The 15,695-nt window shown below is 40.8% G+C and overlaps 1 pseudogene; it reads right to left on the bottom strand.

Annotated features, from left to right (window-relative positions):
- Nucleotides 1-12,324: 12,324 nt before the first annotated feature.
- On the bottom strand, nucleotides 12,325-15,331 carry LOC147548751 (uncharacterized; annotated as a pseudogene).
- Nucleotides 15,332-15,695: the final 364 nt, after the last annotated feature.

The following is a 15,695-nucleotide window of genomic DNA, read 5'->3' as shown; positions in this document are numbered from 1 at the left end:
CTATTCGTCCACTTTGAAAGATCGAACTCTGATATTTTTGTTGTAGTGGCGAGCCGCAATTCTTTTGACGGTAGACTGCATTTCTAATCACAGTCATATCAGTAAGTCATGTAGTGATGTTATAAAGGTCGGGCAGGGCCAGTTACCGGGTCGGGCCTAGCCAACCGGGGTTGAAAATTCTCGGGTCAGGGCTCAACCCGAGTTGGTAATACAAGGGCCCAGCCAGGGACTGTTAACTGGCCCGGGTTTGACCGGTCCGGGTCAGGCCGCCCGTCGGCGGGCTTCAAAAGCGGGCCAGGTAGGGCCGTGCCAGGCCTCAGAGCACTTTTTTTTAGAAAACCCACTTTTCTATTTGAAAACATTTTTTCTTTCCATAAAGCCTATAAGTGGTGTATTAGTTTCTTTACTCTTTCGCAAGACAACCAAATTAATTAGAAACATAAATGAAAGATATTCAAATGGTAGAAATAAAGTTATTTCTTATTTAATTAAAATAAAAAGATAAAAAATTACAAAACAAAAGGTAGATAATTGATTAGTAAAGTAATTAATTGAAGTCTTCAATAATTGGTCACTTGACTCTTGAATAATAGTCCTCTTTAATTACTAAACCAATACATGAAAATTTTGAAATCTTGAATCTTTGTAGTTTGTAAAGAATGAGAGGTAAAATAATAAAGATGATAATTTTTAGAACTTTAAAGCTTGAAGAATATAGAGCTTGAAGATGAAGTTAAGAGAAGTAGAGAAGATGAGATAGTTTTGAATGGAAATTGAGTAAAGAAGAGGGGATATGTAAAATGACACTTTTTACCCCCCCCCCCCTCCCCTCCCCGCCTCGCCCCGCAACAACTAGAAAACGCCTAGTTGGGGGGTAGAAATGGTAAAAGCCCCAACTAGCCGTTTTTGTACTTGGTTTAAAAAGAAATTTTTTTTTTGAAATCTGACCGTTGAGACGGACTGGATAACCCGGCCCGTCTCAACAGATTGACGGCCGGCCCGAAACCCGAGTTCTTCCCGGGCCGGACCATTATTGGCCCCGCGGGCCAAAACTATAGGCCCAGCACGGGACCGGTTATAAACCCGAACTTACCTGGCCCGTTGCGTACAGGTGATGTGGTGTGAATTCACCACATTTATGTCACTTAATTTAAATGAGTTAGTCTATTTTATATTTTTATTTTGATTAGTTATAAACTTCTCTTGATTAGGTACGATCTAGGGAGTTGAACAAGAAAAACGGGTAAAAATGGAAGAAAGACGCTCGAAGAGCAATTTGGTCATTTGGACCAGGGTGATTCAGTAACTTTGTCTAAAAGTCAGTGGACCAATGAAAAGTAGAGCCAACGATGAGTCCAACGGTGAAGACGAGAATCGAATCGGAGTTCGGATGAAAAAGTTGGCAAACCCAAAAACTTGATACACCCGAAAAGGTTGCAAACCCAAGCGGAGGTATCAAGTAGTAATCCGGCAAAGCCGGGATCGATCCAAGGATAGGAATGTAGCTTGGATATCGAATGGTCTTATTCGTCAGTTTAGATATCAAAGGCTTACTTAGACAAAAGCGAAAATAAACGAAGATAATGTAAGGTTTATGATGTGACACGAAAATGTCACATTTGGAGAGCCTAACTTAGACTAATTAGTCCCTTTTCGAGTGTTATCAATAATATTTTATGTGTTTTTCATGTTAGGTACCTATTTTGGAGTTAACCATGTAAATCGGAATAAAGGAAACGAATTGTCACTATCATTTCATGTGTCGAAAACGAGAGAAAAAGGCTTCAACCAAATCAAATGACAAGAAGAGTCAAAGACGAGTCCAACGGTGAAAACGGAAGTCCATTCCGAGTTCGGACGGGGAAGTTGTGAAAGAAAGAAGTCGAGGTTCGGTCTTAAAACAAAGATTCTATGAAGGCACCCCCTTGATTTCCAAGTGTAGATTAAAGCCTAAGTCTAAAACCCAAGAGCCTAGATATGAAGGAATAAAACCCAAGCCCAAAGAAGATGAAAGAAGGAAGAGATTTTGGAGGCACCCAATGGACCCAAGTTTGAATCAAAGTCAAGGTTGACTAAGTCTAGGGTTTGGGTCAAATACACTATTCATCTTCTTCCTCATTTATCATTGAACAAACAATACACAAGTTGGAGGGGAGAGAAAAGAGGCTAGAGAGGGTGGCTAGGGTTGAGTGTTCTTGAAGCTTGAAGTTGGGTTGAGTGAAAGAGAGAGAAAAGGGGAGCAAGAGGAACCGGCCTAAGCTTGTCCGGCCAACACATTAGGCCGGCCTAGCTTAGGCCGGTCGAGCAGCAGCTCGGGAAGGAGGAGCTCGGGAGCTGCTCGGGTACGGGATCTTCAGCCACAGCACGGGACGAGAGCAGCCGTTGCACGAGATTTTCAAGCACAGCACGGGACAGCACGTCCCCAGCTCGGCCGGAACTGTGGCTGCTCGGGCTTCCAAGAACAGCTCAGGCAGGAAGCTATCACGGCTCGGACGTGCAAGGACAAGCATCTCACGGCTCGGGACAGTGGCCTTTTGGCCGGGACACACATTTTGGCCGGATTCCATGGATTTTGACCGGATTTCTTCATATCTTGGCCGGACTTTTCTAGGGTTTCCAGGCACTTTTTTGGCCGGAAACCTTAGGGCTTTTGCTCCCCATGTCTTGATCTTGCCTCCCATGTAGTTTGATTTGATTTTGGACAAGAAATTTCTAGAGAGAGAAGCTAGGGTTTAGCTTTAATGGAGGTTTGTGATAAATGGAGAAGATGATGGTGGTCGCTATGGGGAACCCAGAATTTGCTAAGGGGAGATCGGCTGCACCTTAACTACTCAAATTTTCCGACGAACCTAGCCTCGAACCACATCGAAAAAGGGGGATTCTCTCATCATTTTCTTTCCATTTCTTATTCAATCACCATGTTTAGCTAACTTTAGTGTGACGATTATATGAGATGAAATGTGATGAATTCGTGATTGTGTTTAATATGATTTGATGTTTTGATTATAAATTGATGTTCATTTATTTCGATTATCTTTCGATGACTCGGGATTAACCGATTTAGACGTTTGTTTGACTAAGTATGATCTCCGGATATACGTAGTACTTAGAGACATCTACTTTAGGAGTCGAATATCGATTGTATTTTGACACATTAGATTGGATCATACGTAGTCATAGGTTTATCATTATGGATTCCCGGACTTCGACACCTCTCTCGCTTATTTGTTGCCCGAATCGAGTCTTACCGTCTCCCGACTCTTGTTCCTCCGACACTTCTCTCGAATCTCTCTCGCCCGTTTACTTTATTGTTTAGTTTTACTTGCTTTAATTGTTTTCTTTATTGTTTATTCAATCAAAACCCTCGTTTACCTTTGTTTTTCTCCTTTTAGTCTAAGTTAGCTTTTAATATCTAGACCGAGGGATAAGACCCTTCGATATCCAAATTGCCTTCCTATCCTTGGATCGATCCCGGCTTTGCCAGATTACTACTTGATACCTCCGCTTGGGTGTGCAACCTTTTCGGGTGCATCAGTTTATAATCGAATAAGCAATAAGAAAATAAAGTAAGTAAAACAAACTAAAATATCAATGTAAGAGGGCGAGAGAGATTTGAGAGAAGAGTTCGGAGGAACAAGAGTCGGGAACAACAAGTGAGAGAAGTGTCGAGGTCCGGGAATCCGATGTGGTGAACCTACAACTATGTATGGTCTAATCGAATGGATTGATACAAACCTAGTCTCGATTCCTAAGGTGGATGTTCATGAGCACTACGTATGTCCGGAGATAATACTTAGTCAAATAAACTTCCTAAACGAATAAAACCGAATCATCGATCACATTGCCTAATTGATTAACTATGCGAAGTACTTGATAAGACACATGAAAAACGATTGAAACAAGTAATCGAAATAAGAGATCATCAATTTATTATCAAACACATTAAATTATCACAAACACAATCACAAATTCATCAAGATTTCATCCCTAGACCTCAACAAAATGATTAGCTACTCATATTCAAGTAAATATTGAGATTCGAAGTTAAGGAATAAACCACACACATGATTTTATGCTTTTGGAACACTAAAAATCTCAATTAAATTGATAGAAGTAGCTTAACACAAACTAATATGCTCTTGGAATAATTGAATAAGATAAAGAACAAGTAAAAATGGAAGAACAAGAGAGAAAGTAGTAGAAAATGGGGTTTCAAAGCTGCTGGAAATTCAATCTCTTATGTAGCCAAATAGCACCTTGAGGAACTGAATTTTCCAGCCAAAAAGATCAACCAAACAGCACCCTTTTCTCTAACAACCCACCAGCCTAAACCACCTCTTTTATTTCCAAAACCGCCTACTAAACCATCCAAAACCACCCAGCCAAATCCTAAAAAAAACTCACTTAATATATCACCAAAACAGCCAAGTTTCTCACCCTCTCTCTCCACAATCTAGCTACCTGGTGTCCTCCTTTTCAAATCCACCAAAATACTTTGAAAGCCACCCTTTTGATGATCCAAACCAGCCAACCAAAACCACCAATACAACCCACAAAAAACGTGAAGAAAATCACCCAAAACCGCCTCCTTCCACTCTCCAATCCTTTCTCTCTCCAGTACCCGAGAACTCACTCTTTGAGAAGAAGATGCCACCTCTATTCAGCCTTCCTCCTTTCCTTTTTGTTCAAAAGACCCCCAAAAACCCTAGTCAAATTTGACTTGGTCCTCATTTGACTTGGGCCAACTCTCAAAGAGTCCTCATAAAATTTATACTTCTCTATTCTCTTTTGAATTCTTGGGCTTCTCACTTAGATTTAAAGGAAGTGCCTGTAACTTTGTCTCTACATCTTCTAACTTTTCAGCAAAGACCGAAATATCCATCGACTTCTTTCTATCACAACTTTTTCATCCGAACTCCGATTCGATTCTCGTCTTCACCGTTGGACTCATCGTTGGCTCTACTTTTCATTGGTCCACTGACTTTTAGACAAAGTTACTGAATCACCCTGGTCCAAATGACCAAATTGCTCTTCGAGCGTCTTTCTTCCATTTTTACCCGTTTTTCTTGTTCAACTCCCTAGATCGTACCTAATCAAGAGAAGTTTATAACTAATCAAAATAAAAATATAAAATAGACTAACTCATTTAAATTAAGTGTCATAAATGTGGTGAATTCACACCACATCAACATCCCCAAACTTAAAATTTGCTAGTCCTCAAGCAAATAAACAAAACAATAAAGTAAAATCCTAACTCACTTTCGGAGGAATCCCGGTTGCATTTGGCGCATGCAACAAGCCGTTAAACCCCTAGGTTACCCCTAGTGGACGAGTGTCGTCTCGTGAGGGTTTCCAGTGAATACACCCACAAAGTTCTAGATTTCTAAAAGACATAAGAGTCCAACTATCGATGCAAATAAGGTGATGATCAACAAGTGAGAGACTTAAGTATGTCAAACATATGAATCAAACTAATAAACACAAAAGCATGCTAAGAGTCTCCTCACTAATAGTTTCATACTCAAGTGCAAGTGTCCCACCATCATGAGCATCATCCAAGTCTAAAGTAACAAAACCTTGCTTCCTATCATAGCACATTTCGCCTCGACTTTGGCCTCACGGTCATACGCTCTTAAACATGAAATCACTAAAAAACGAATTATAATGGTTTACTCTCATATGTGAGCATGGAATAAAGTAAACTCAACATATACAAAAATTAAATGAGGATATCAAGTTCTAAAACGAAATGATCTCTTAGGAATGGAAATAACCACTAACGGAATGGGGAAGCTCACTCACCCTTCTCACCCACTCTACCCTCTAATAATGTCTCCTAAAGGTAAACGGATACAAGTGATGGAATGGAAGATGATGAAATCCCGAGAATGTCGACGCCTTCAATGATAAAAGAACACTCAAACAACCTTTAACTTGACTTTTTGTTTTGAATACTTTATTTTCCACAACAGTCAAAACACTTAAAAGTTCACATGAACTTTTGCACAAAAACAACTTCCTTTCTTTTTCCTTTTTCCTTTTTCTTTTTTCTTTTTTCTTTTTTCTTTTTTCTTTTTTTCTTTTTTTTTTCACTTTCTTTCCTTTCTTTGCTTTTTTTTTTTTTTTTTTACACACATAACCAAACACCAAAACAAAAATACAAACTAGTATTCTCAACAAATCACTTTTACCTTCACACTTTGCTTTCACATTCTTTCTTCTTTACTTTTCATGCCTTCATTCTCGGGAGTAGTATGATGAATGGATGGTGGAGTATTCGTTTCCCTAAAGTTGACACTATTATCGGGTTTCATGGACTACAAGAGTAAGGTTTATTCGCTATCCTGATATCAATCCTAGTGGCTAAGGAAGTTGAGCTCATGAGATCGTCTAAGCTCTTTTGAAAGTTGCAAAGTTGAATAGCTCTTCATTCTACTCGGAGTTAGCGCGGAAGAGTACACTCAAAAGCAATAGAAAGGCTCAGATATCTCACATGGGTTGAAGTCTCCACTAATGACTATTTTAGGTCACTTAGAAGTGTTCCTTCTTCCTTAAGATGCTACTCACATAATAAGACACCAACACCAAAGGACTTAGCATTCATGAAAAGACGAAGAGCATGCATAAGATTTATCAAGAAAGAACCACATGTATCAACATACTTAAAAATACCACTAGAGTCATACCAAATCTACCCAAAAATTTTCAAATTTGGTCAATTTGTTGAACCCTCGTGTCTTTTGAAATCTAAGGTCATGATGTCATGCGACCAAAGGTCGTATCCCCATCCCCAAACTTAAAACTAACATTGTCCTCAATGTTCTACGCATATGTTCACTAAAATATAAGAGGTACAATAAGTTAAAGAGAAGAGTGGAAGGATATTACCATAGCCGAAGGAGATAAAAGATAATACTACCAAGACTTGTGTATTCGAGTGCTAAGTTGATGATGAGCCCTACACCATCCCCAAACTTGGAACGAACCACGTTCCAAAAGTATACAAATTGAGAAACGCTCCTAACACATCAATAATAGAATAAGAATGAAGCATAAGCATGACCATATAAAAATGACCACTCACGCGGGATCACTCGATTGCATCAAGCTATGCAACTAGCCTTTGAGTCTCTCGTGAGCACGAGAGCACGAGTTTTGTCTCGTGGAGGGTTTCCAGAGATGATACCCACAAACATCGACTCCGAGAGGTTTGAGTATGAGAGGGGGGTCAACCTTGATGTACAAGATTGACCAACATGAGAGGGAGATTGATCCTGGTACACCGGATCAACCAATGGGGTAGTCTCAACCTCCGGGTCTTCAAGGTCCAAAAATGGTTTCAACCGTTGGCCATTCACTTTAAAAGAATTGCCATCTTTGGGATCCTCGATCTCAACGGTACCGTAAGGGAACACAGTCTTCACAATATATGGGCCAGTCCAACGAGATTTGAGTTTACCGGGAAATAAATGGAGCCTAGAGTTATAGAGAAGAACTTTGTCTAAAGGTTCAAACGTCTTCCTAAGAATTCGTTTATCATGAAAGGCCTTCATTCTACTCTTATAAATCTTGGCACTCGTGTAAGCCTCATTCCTAATCTCTTCAAGCTCATTAAGATCAAGCTTCCTCCTAGCACCTGCTTTGTCTAAGTCAAAGTTGAGCCGTTTTATGGCCCAATATGCCTTATGTTCCAACTCTACTGGTAGATGACACGCCTTGCCATACACAAGGCGGAAAGGGGACATTCCTAAAGGGGTCTTAAAAGCTGTCCTATATGCCCACAAAGCATCAACTAGTCTTAAGGACCAATCTTTGCGATTCGGGTTTACCGTCTTATGCAAAATACGCTTTATCTCCCTATTAGACACTTCCACTTGCCCGCTTGTCTGAGGGTGATAGGGGGTAGCCACTTTATGCGTTATTCCATATGTCCGCATCAAGCTTTCAAATGGTTTATTGCAAAAGTGACTACCTCCATCACTAATAATAGCCCTAGGGGTGCCAAATCGAGCAAAAATGTATTCTTTCAAGAACTTTATGACCACCCTATGGCTATTATCCTTGCATGGGGCTGCTTCTATCCATTTAGATACATAATCAACTGCAACTAAGATATACACATAACCAAAAGAAGAAGGGAAGGGGCCCATAAAGTCAATACCCCAAACATCAAATAACTCAACAATCAATATAGGGTTAAGGGGCATCATGTCTCTACGGGTCATGCATCCTACTCTTTGGCATCTATCACATGCTTTGCAAAATTGATATGCATCCTTGAAAATTGAAGGCCAATAGAAACCACATTGCAAGATCTTAAAGGCAGTCTTCTTACCAGATAATTGACCTCCACATGCTTCAGAATGACAAAAATTAAGTATACCTTTTTGTTCCCATTCTGGGACACATCGTCTGATAATCTGATCAGGGTAATACTTAAACAACAACGGGTCATCCCAAATGAAGTTTCGCACCTCGACAAAGAATTTCTTCTTGTTCTGAGCACTCCACTGAGAAGGCACATGTCCTACAGCAAAGTAGTTAGCAATATCTGCATACCAAGGACACTGTGAAGCTAAAGAGACCTCAAACAACTGCTCATCGGGAAATGTCTCGGTCACTGGTATAGCCTCTATAGCAACAATGGTCATCGGGAAATGGAGAAGATGACAATGGTCGAGGGAGTGAGCAACAAGGGTCATCGGTCTGTTCAATCTCAAATGGTCTATCAGGAGCTTCATCGACATTTAACTTAAGACTAGAGTTAGGTGTATTACCCTCACCATCATTCATAGTCTCTTCTTGAGTTTGGGGTGTGCAAACCCCTTCCTCGTCGATGATAGGCTCAGACTCAATTCTATCAACAATATTGAGAATCCATTCCGTGATCTCTTTTATTTCTCGATTGAATCTAGTTTGATACTCTAAAACTAATTGGAGAGTCTCTTCAGATATCTCCTCGTAATAAGGCACATGAGTATAACTAGACGAAGACTCTCGCGGAACACGGATCATGGGACAATAGTCGGTCAAATGGTCTAAGCTCGCACAAATAGCACAAACCGGGCTAATGGTCTCCATGGTCCTTTCTCCACTACCTTCATGTAGATACCTAGATGTTGGGATTTAAACCCTTCTACTAGTGTTTATAGCGGAAATAAGACATCTAATGTCTACACTAGTATTCCCAGGATCACATGCAAAACTAGTAATTAAACTAACGGAGATAGTAGATTACCTTAATCGCTTTTCCCTCGAACTAGTTGAATTGATTGAAGAAGACCAAGAGCTTCAAGTGTAGCTCCTCTACTTGGGACACGAGCAATCAATTTGATCTCCCACCTTGTTGTATAGCTAGCACACCAATGGTGGTTGGAAAGAAGAACACCTTCTTCTTTGACTAGATAGATAGTTAATGGGAATTAGCTCACTTTCTCCTCTCTACTTGATGTGGTAGAGTAAGAAAGCTTAGAGAGAAATTCCACACCTTATTCTCTGCCCTAAGAGTGTTTATATAGAACCCTAATAAGAATCCACCTCCTTTTAGGTTTCCCAAAACACCCTTTAGAATAAGATTTAGGGAAATAGTCGAAAATAGCAACTATTGGTATTTTCTCAATTCCCTAAGGAGATGACGTCCAAACCCAGCCAGAATTGGCAGATTTAATTTTCATAACATAAGGAAACGTCACTCCAAAAATCAGCCCAATCCGAGCCCTAGAAGTGCCCGAATCAGCTAAGGCCCAAAAACCCTGTTTTTGGCCTTTTTGTACTATCTTTGCCTAATTCCTTTTTAGGCCTATGAGATATGTTTATGGGACACTCCCATGATTATATCTCACTCCCACTAGTCATATCCTAGATCAATTTGTCACTCTTATGTGTAACCCGTTGTAGGATCCGATCGAAGTTAGCCGCGAATTACTTCGTAATTCGACGATCGTAGTTGGTCTTTAGCTACAACTCTACGATCCCTAAATCAATCGGACTTGATGATCTTCCACATCAATTGTCCTATCCGACAAATTGTTCGCATTGTCACCTTGGTCGAAGGAGATCTCCTTCAACTCCTTCACTAGACTCGACTCCTTGAGTGGAATCATCGAGTCGGGAATTGCCATCACTAAATGAACCGTTCATATATTCTTGTCGATAGTCTCGAAGACTCTTACGGGGTCGATTACCCTCATGCTCATAATCCCTAAAACCATATTCAGGACGAGTCTGACCGACTCCATACATCCGTCGATATTCACCCATGGTTATCCTAGGTCGGTCAGGCTCAACTCGCCTATTCCTATCACTAGTCGGAACATTCCTATGTAAATTTGAGTAGTCCTGATGACTTGTAGATGGTCGACTAGTGTTGGAAAGGGTTCGCGTAAGGTCATTCTCATTAAATGACCAACTTGTCATGATCTCACAATGTTTAAGGATACTAACACACAATCGCAAAATGGGAACAAACACTTATAGACTAACAATCACACACAAGTAAAAAAGGAAGAGATAGAATGTGATACTATCGAGTGCTCCTCTCCTTTCGTTCGCCTTTTCCTTGGCTTCTCGATTCCTTCCTTTTCCTTCGCCTTTATGTCACTTTTGGCTCTTTTCTCGAAAACGGTACCTAAAAAGAAGATAAAAAACTACAAAAATAAATAAGGAGAAAACGTCTGAGAAAGCAACTAACACAAGACTAATGAACAAAACAATAAACGCTATCCTAACTACTAAACCTATCCCCGGCAGCGGCGCCAAAAACTTGATGCACCCGAAAAGGTTGCACACCCAAGCGGAGGTATCAAGTAGTAATCCGGCAAAGCCGGGATCGATCCAAGGATAGGAAGGTAGCTTGGATATCGAAGGGTCTTATCCCTCGGTCTAGATATTAAAAGCTAACTTAGACTAAATAGGAAAGGAAACAAAGATAAATGGGGGTTTTAGATTGAATGAGAAACAAAACAAGAAAACTAGTAAAACTAAACTAAACAATAAAATTAAACGGGCGAGAGAGATTCGAGAGAAGTGTCGGAGGACAAGAGTCGGGAGACGGTAAGACTCGATTCGGGCAATAAATAAGTGAGAGAGGTGTCGAAGTCCGGGAATCCATAATGATAAACCTACGACTATATGTAGTCCGATTTGATGTGTCGAGGTACAATCGATATTCGACTCCTAAAGTAGATGTCTCTAAGTACTATGTATATCCGGAGATCATACTTAGTCAAACAAACATCATAATCGGTTAATCCCGAGTCATCGAAAGTGTCGTCTAGTCGCCTAACTATGTGAAGTGCATGACAAGACACATGAAATTATGACTTAGACTACTATCGATATCGAATACTTCATTTCGTCTATTAACTATGCGAAGTGCTTGACAAGACACATGAAAATACGATCAAAACGATAATCGAAATGAATGAACATCAATTCATAATCAAAACATCAAATCATATTAAACATAATCACGAATTCATCACATTTCATCTCATATAATCGACACACTTGATTTAGCTAACATGGTGAATAAGTAATAAATGAAAAGAAGATGATGAGAAATCCCCCTTTTTCGATGTGGCTCGAGGCTAGGTTCGTCGAGAAAAGTGAGTCTCTAAGTGTAGTCGATCTCCCCATAGCAAAATTCTGGATTTCCCTTTAATAGTGCAATTTGGGTGTCCCCGAGCAAAAATCAGATCTCCCTATAGCGACCACCATCATCTTCTCCATTTTTTACTCAACCTCCATTAAAGCTTCATTAAGCTTTCTCTCTCTAAAGATTTTTCAACCAAAATCAAATCAAACCACATGGGAAGTTAGCCAATGATGCATAGAGTAAAAGCCCCATGGTTTCGGACCAAGAAGATTGCCAGAAACCCTCGAAATTTTCGGTCAAAGTTGGTGAAGTTCCGGTCAAAACCAAGATTCCGGCAAACTTAGCTCGGATCCGAGCCGTCCCGTGCTAGGCAGGTCGCGTCCCGTGCTGGAAACAAGCTGCAGCCGCGTCCCATGATCTCCTCGTGCTGATGAAGCTCCTGTGCGGCCATGAAGAGCAGTCCGAGCAAGAACTGCATAGACGCGTTTGTGAGGCTTCAGCCCGTGCCGCAGCTGCTGCTGTGCGCGTCTGTCCCGTGCTCTGATGACGCGCGTCCATGGCAGCTCCCGTGCTAGGCTGCTGTTTGCTTCCAACCCGAGCAGCCCTCTTTCCCATGCCGATCTGTGGTGCCGGCCAACTTGGCCGGCACCCCTCCTTCTCTTGCTCTCTCTTTCTCTACCAAACCCTCTTTCAACCCTTGCTTTTGGTGATGAAGAACCAAGAAAACCCTAACTTTCTGATGAGATAATAACCGAAAATGATGGCTCTTGGCCCAAATATGAGTATTTCAATTCACTCGGTAAGGGCTTCAAATCAAGTTTCGGAAACTCTATTGAAGACGGTTGTGGTTTAGGCTCCTTGATTGGAAGTGACTCAAATCTAACCTTCCACATCTCCGTGTCCAATAAAGGTGCCGAATACATGAGAGAGTTCATTTCCGATATAGTTATCTCATCATCAAACGTAAAGCAATTCATAAGACTAGTCTCTAATGGATCTTGGGTACCTAAAGCAAGGCCTCCCTGAACAAAAGACTCAATCATGTGCAACTCCTGAACATCAGACTCATCATAATCAACATCAAACTCATCATAATCAGAAATAGGATGCTTACAAGAATTGAAAATGTTAACCATAAGAGTCATATTACCAAATGAGAGTTTCAGAGCACCACTCCTACAATCAATTAAAGCCCGTGATGTTGCAAGGAAGGGTCTACCTAAAATGACTGGAATTTGAGATTCACCATTCATCACTGGTTTTGTGTCCAAGATAAAGAAGTCTACTGGAAAAATAGAACTTATCTACTTGGACCAAAACATCCTCAACCACCCCTCTCGGTATCTTAATCGAGCGATATGCAAGTTGTAAAACTACTTTGGTGGGTTTTATTTCACCTAAGCCCAATTGCTCATAGACCGAATAAGGTAGAAGATTAACACTCGCACCTAAATCAAGGAGTGCCTGGTTAATGTGAGTCGCCCCTATAGTGCATGAAATGGTGGGGGATCCAGGGTCCTTGTATTTAGGTGGGAGGTTCTCCTTAATGATGGCACTCACATTCTTAGCCAAGAAAGCTCTAGACTTCACATGATGTTTCCTCTTCATAGTGCAAAGATCCTTCAAGAATTTTGCATAAGTAGGAATTTGCTTAATTGCATCCAAGAGAGGTATGTTGATCTTAACTTGCTTAAAGATCTCAAGGATATCACTATTATCTCTCATTGGTTGAGTAGAGACCAATCTCTCAGGGAAAGGCACACTAGGCTTAGGAATGTGGTTAGGCCTTGAGGTTTTGTCTGATGCCTTGTTATGACCACTACTACCCTCAGATTGGTTAGGCTCCTCAGGTTCAATAACCCTCATAGGATCATCTTGTCCTATCGTTTTGCCATTTCTGAGAGTAGTAACTGCCTTAACATGTGCAACCCTAGGGTCAGATGTATTACCCTCACCGTTTCCCCTAGGGTTTTCTTGAGTTTGAGAAGGTAGTTTGCCTTTTTCATCCACACTTAACCTTGCCTCAATCCTAACCATACTCTCTCGAAGGCCTTGCAACATTTGCTCATGATTCTGAAGCATTACATGGATTGGATCCTCAAGGTTCCTCCGTGGAGGTGGCACATAAGCATTGCTTGATGAGGGACCTTGATGATTATGCACATCATTTGCAGTAGGACCATTCTTCCAACTCAAGTTGGGATGGTTCTTCCAACCCGGGTTATAAGTGTCAGAATAAGGCGAGCTAAATGGCCTTTTGTAGTTGTTCATGGCATTTGCTTGTTCATGGACCAACAAAGGACAATCTCTAGTGGAGTGGTCCATGCTATCACAAACATCACAAACAACTATACGAGCTTCCGGTGCTCTAACAACATTAACCTTTTGCACCTTTAAGGCCTCCACCTGTTTAGTCAAATTGGCTAACTTTGCATGCACATCATCACTTTCATTTAAAAGGTACATCCCTCCCCATGAGCTCGTTTGAGCCTTGGATTTACTTCGATCATTTGTATCGGATATGTCCCAACTTTGGGCATTTTTCGCCAAGTGGTCGAAATAATCCCAAGCATCCTCGGGATCTTTACTCATAAATTCCCCATTACACATCATTTCTACAAGTTGTCTTTGGGTGGAGGATAGACCATCATAAAAGAAATTGATAACCCTCCACACCTCATAACCGTGATGTGGGCAAGAATTTATGAGCTCTTTGAATCTTTCCCAACACTCATAAAACGACTCATGCTCCTTTTGTGAAAAGTTCATGATGCTCCGTCTCAATGTGTTCGTTTTATGAGTGGGAAAAAATCTCTTAAGAAAGTGTGTGGTCATCTCTTTCCAACTCCCTATTGATCTAGGGCGTAGAGAATGAAGCCATTGCTTAGCTCTTTCCTTTAATGAAAAAGGAAATAGTTTAAGCTTAACGATGTCCTCGGGCACTCCATCGAGTCGGAGTGTCGAGCAGACCTCGTCATATTCCTTTAGATGAAGGTAAGGGCTTTCAGACTCTAACCCATGGAACTTAGGGAGTAAGTTAATGACACCATGCTTAATCTCAAAGTTGCCAACATGCATAGGAAGGACAATGCAAGATGGTTGACTAGTTCGGTCGGGTTGCAAGTAATCTCTCAAGCTCCTCATAGGAGGGTTCATCTCATGACCCTCACTACCATGTGTGCTCTCTTGGTCCTCCATAGTGTCCGACCGATGATTGTTGTGGTCAGACTCAGACGTGCTACCAAGCTCTATGTTCCTCTCTAAACGATTATGACTATTCCTAATCCAACTATTCATGCACAAAAAGAGAGAACACAATGCACGCACAAACACACACAATAGTCAGACAATATGACAGATAGAACTTCGTTACCCCCCTTTGTTGTTTGATTTTGAAGTCGGGTTTCCACTTTCCTCCGAAATCCCCAAACTTCTTCCTTTCGATCTCTTTTTGTTATTTTTGTTTTTCTGAAAAACACAAAGCAAACAAAACTAATTAGAATCTAGGATAAAAGAAAATAATACTTATATCTAAGCTACACGTCGCTATCCCCGGCAGCGGTGCCAAAAACTTGATGCACCTGAAAAGGTTGCAAACCCAAGCGGAGGTATCAAGTAGTAATCCGGCAAAGCCGGGATCGATCCAAGGATAGGAATGTAGCTTGGATATCGAATGGTCTTATTCGTCAGTTTAGATATCAAAGGCTTACTTAGACAAAAGCGGAAATAAACGAAGATAATGTAAGGTTTATAATCGAATAAGCAATAAGAAAATAAGGTAAGTAAAACAAACTAAAATATCAATGTAAGAGGGCGAGAGAGATTTGAGAGAAGAGTTCGGAGGAACAAGAGTCGGGAACAACAAGTGAGAGAAGTGTCGAGGTCCGGGAATCCGATGTGGTGAACCTACAACTATGTATGGTCTAATCGAATGGATTGATACAAACCTAGTCTCGATTCCTAAGGTGGATGTTCATGAGCACTACGTATGTCCGGAGATAATACTTAGTCAAATAAACTTCCTAAACGAATAAAACCGAATCATCGATCACATTGCCTAATTGATTAACTATGCGAAGTACTTGATAAGACACATGAA

Source organism: Eschscholzia californica, unplaced genomic scaffold, assembly GCF_041429995.1.
Source record: "Eschscholzia californica isolate CP2 unplaced genomic scaffold, dmEscCali1.0.p SCAF_3, whole genome shotgun sequence".
Lineage (NCBI taxonomy): Eukaryota > Viridiplantae > Streptophyta > Magnoliopsida > Ranunculales > Papaveraceae > Eschscholzia > Eschscholzia californica.
This window is presented reverse-complemented; position numbering and strand designations above follow the sequence as displayed.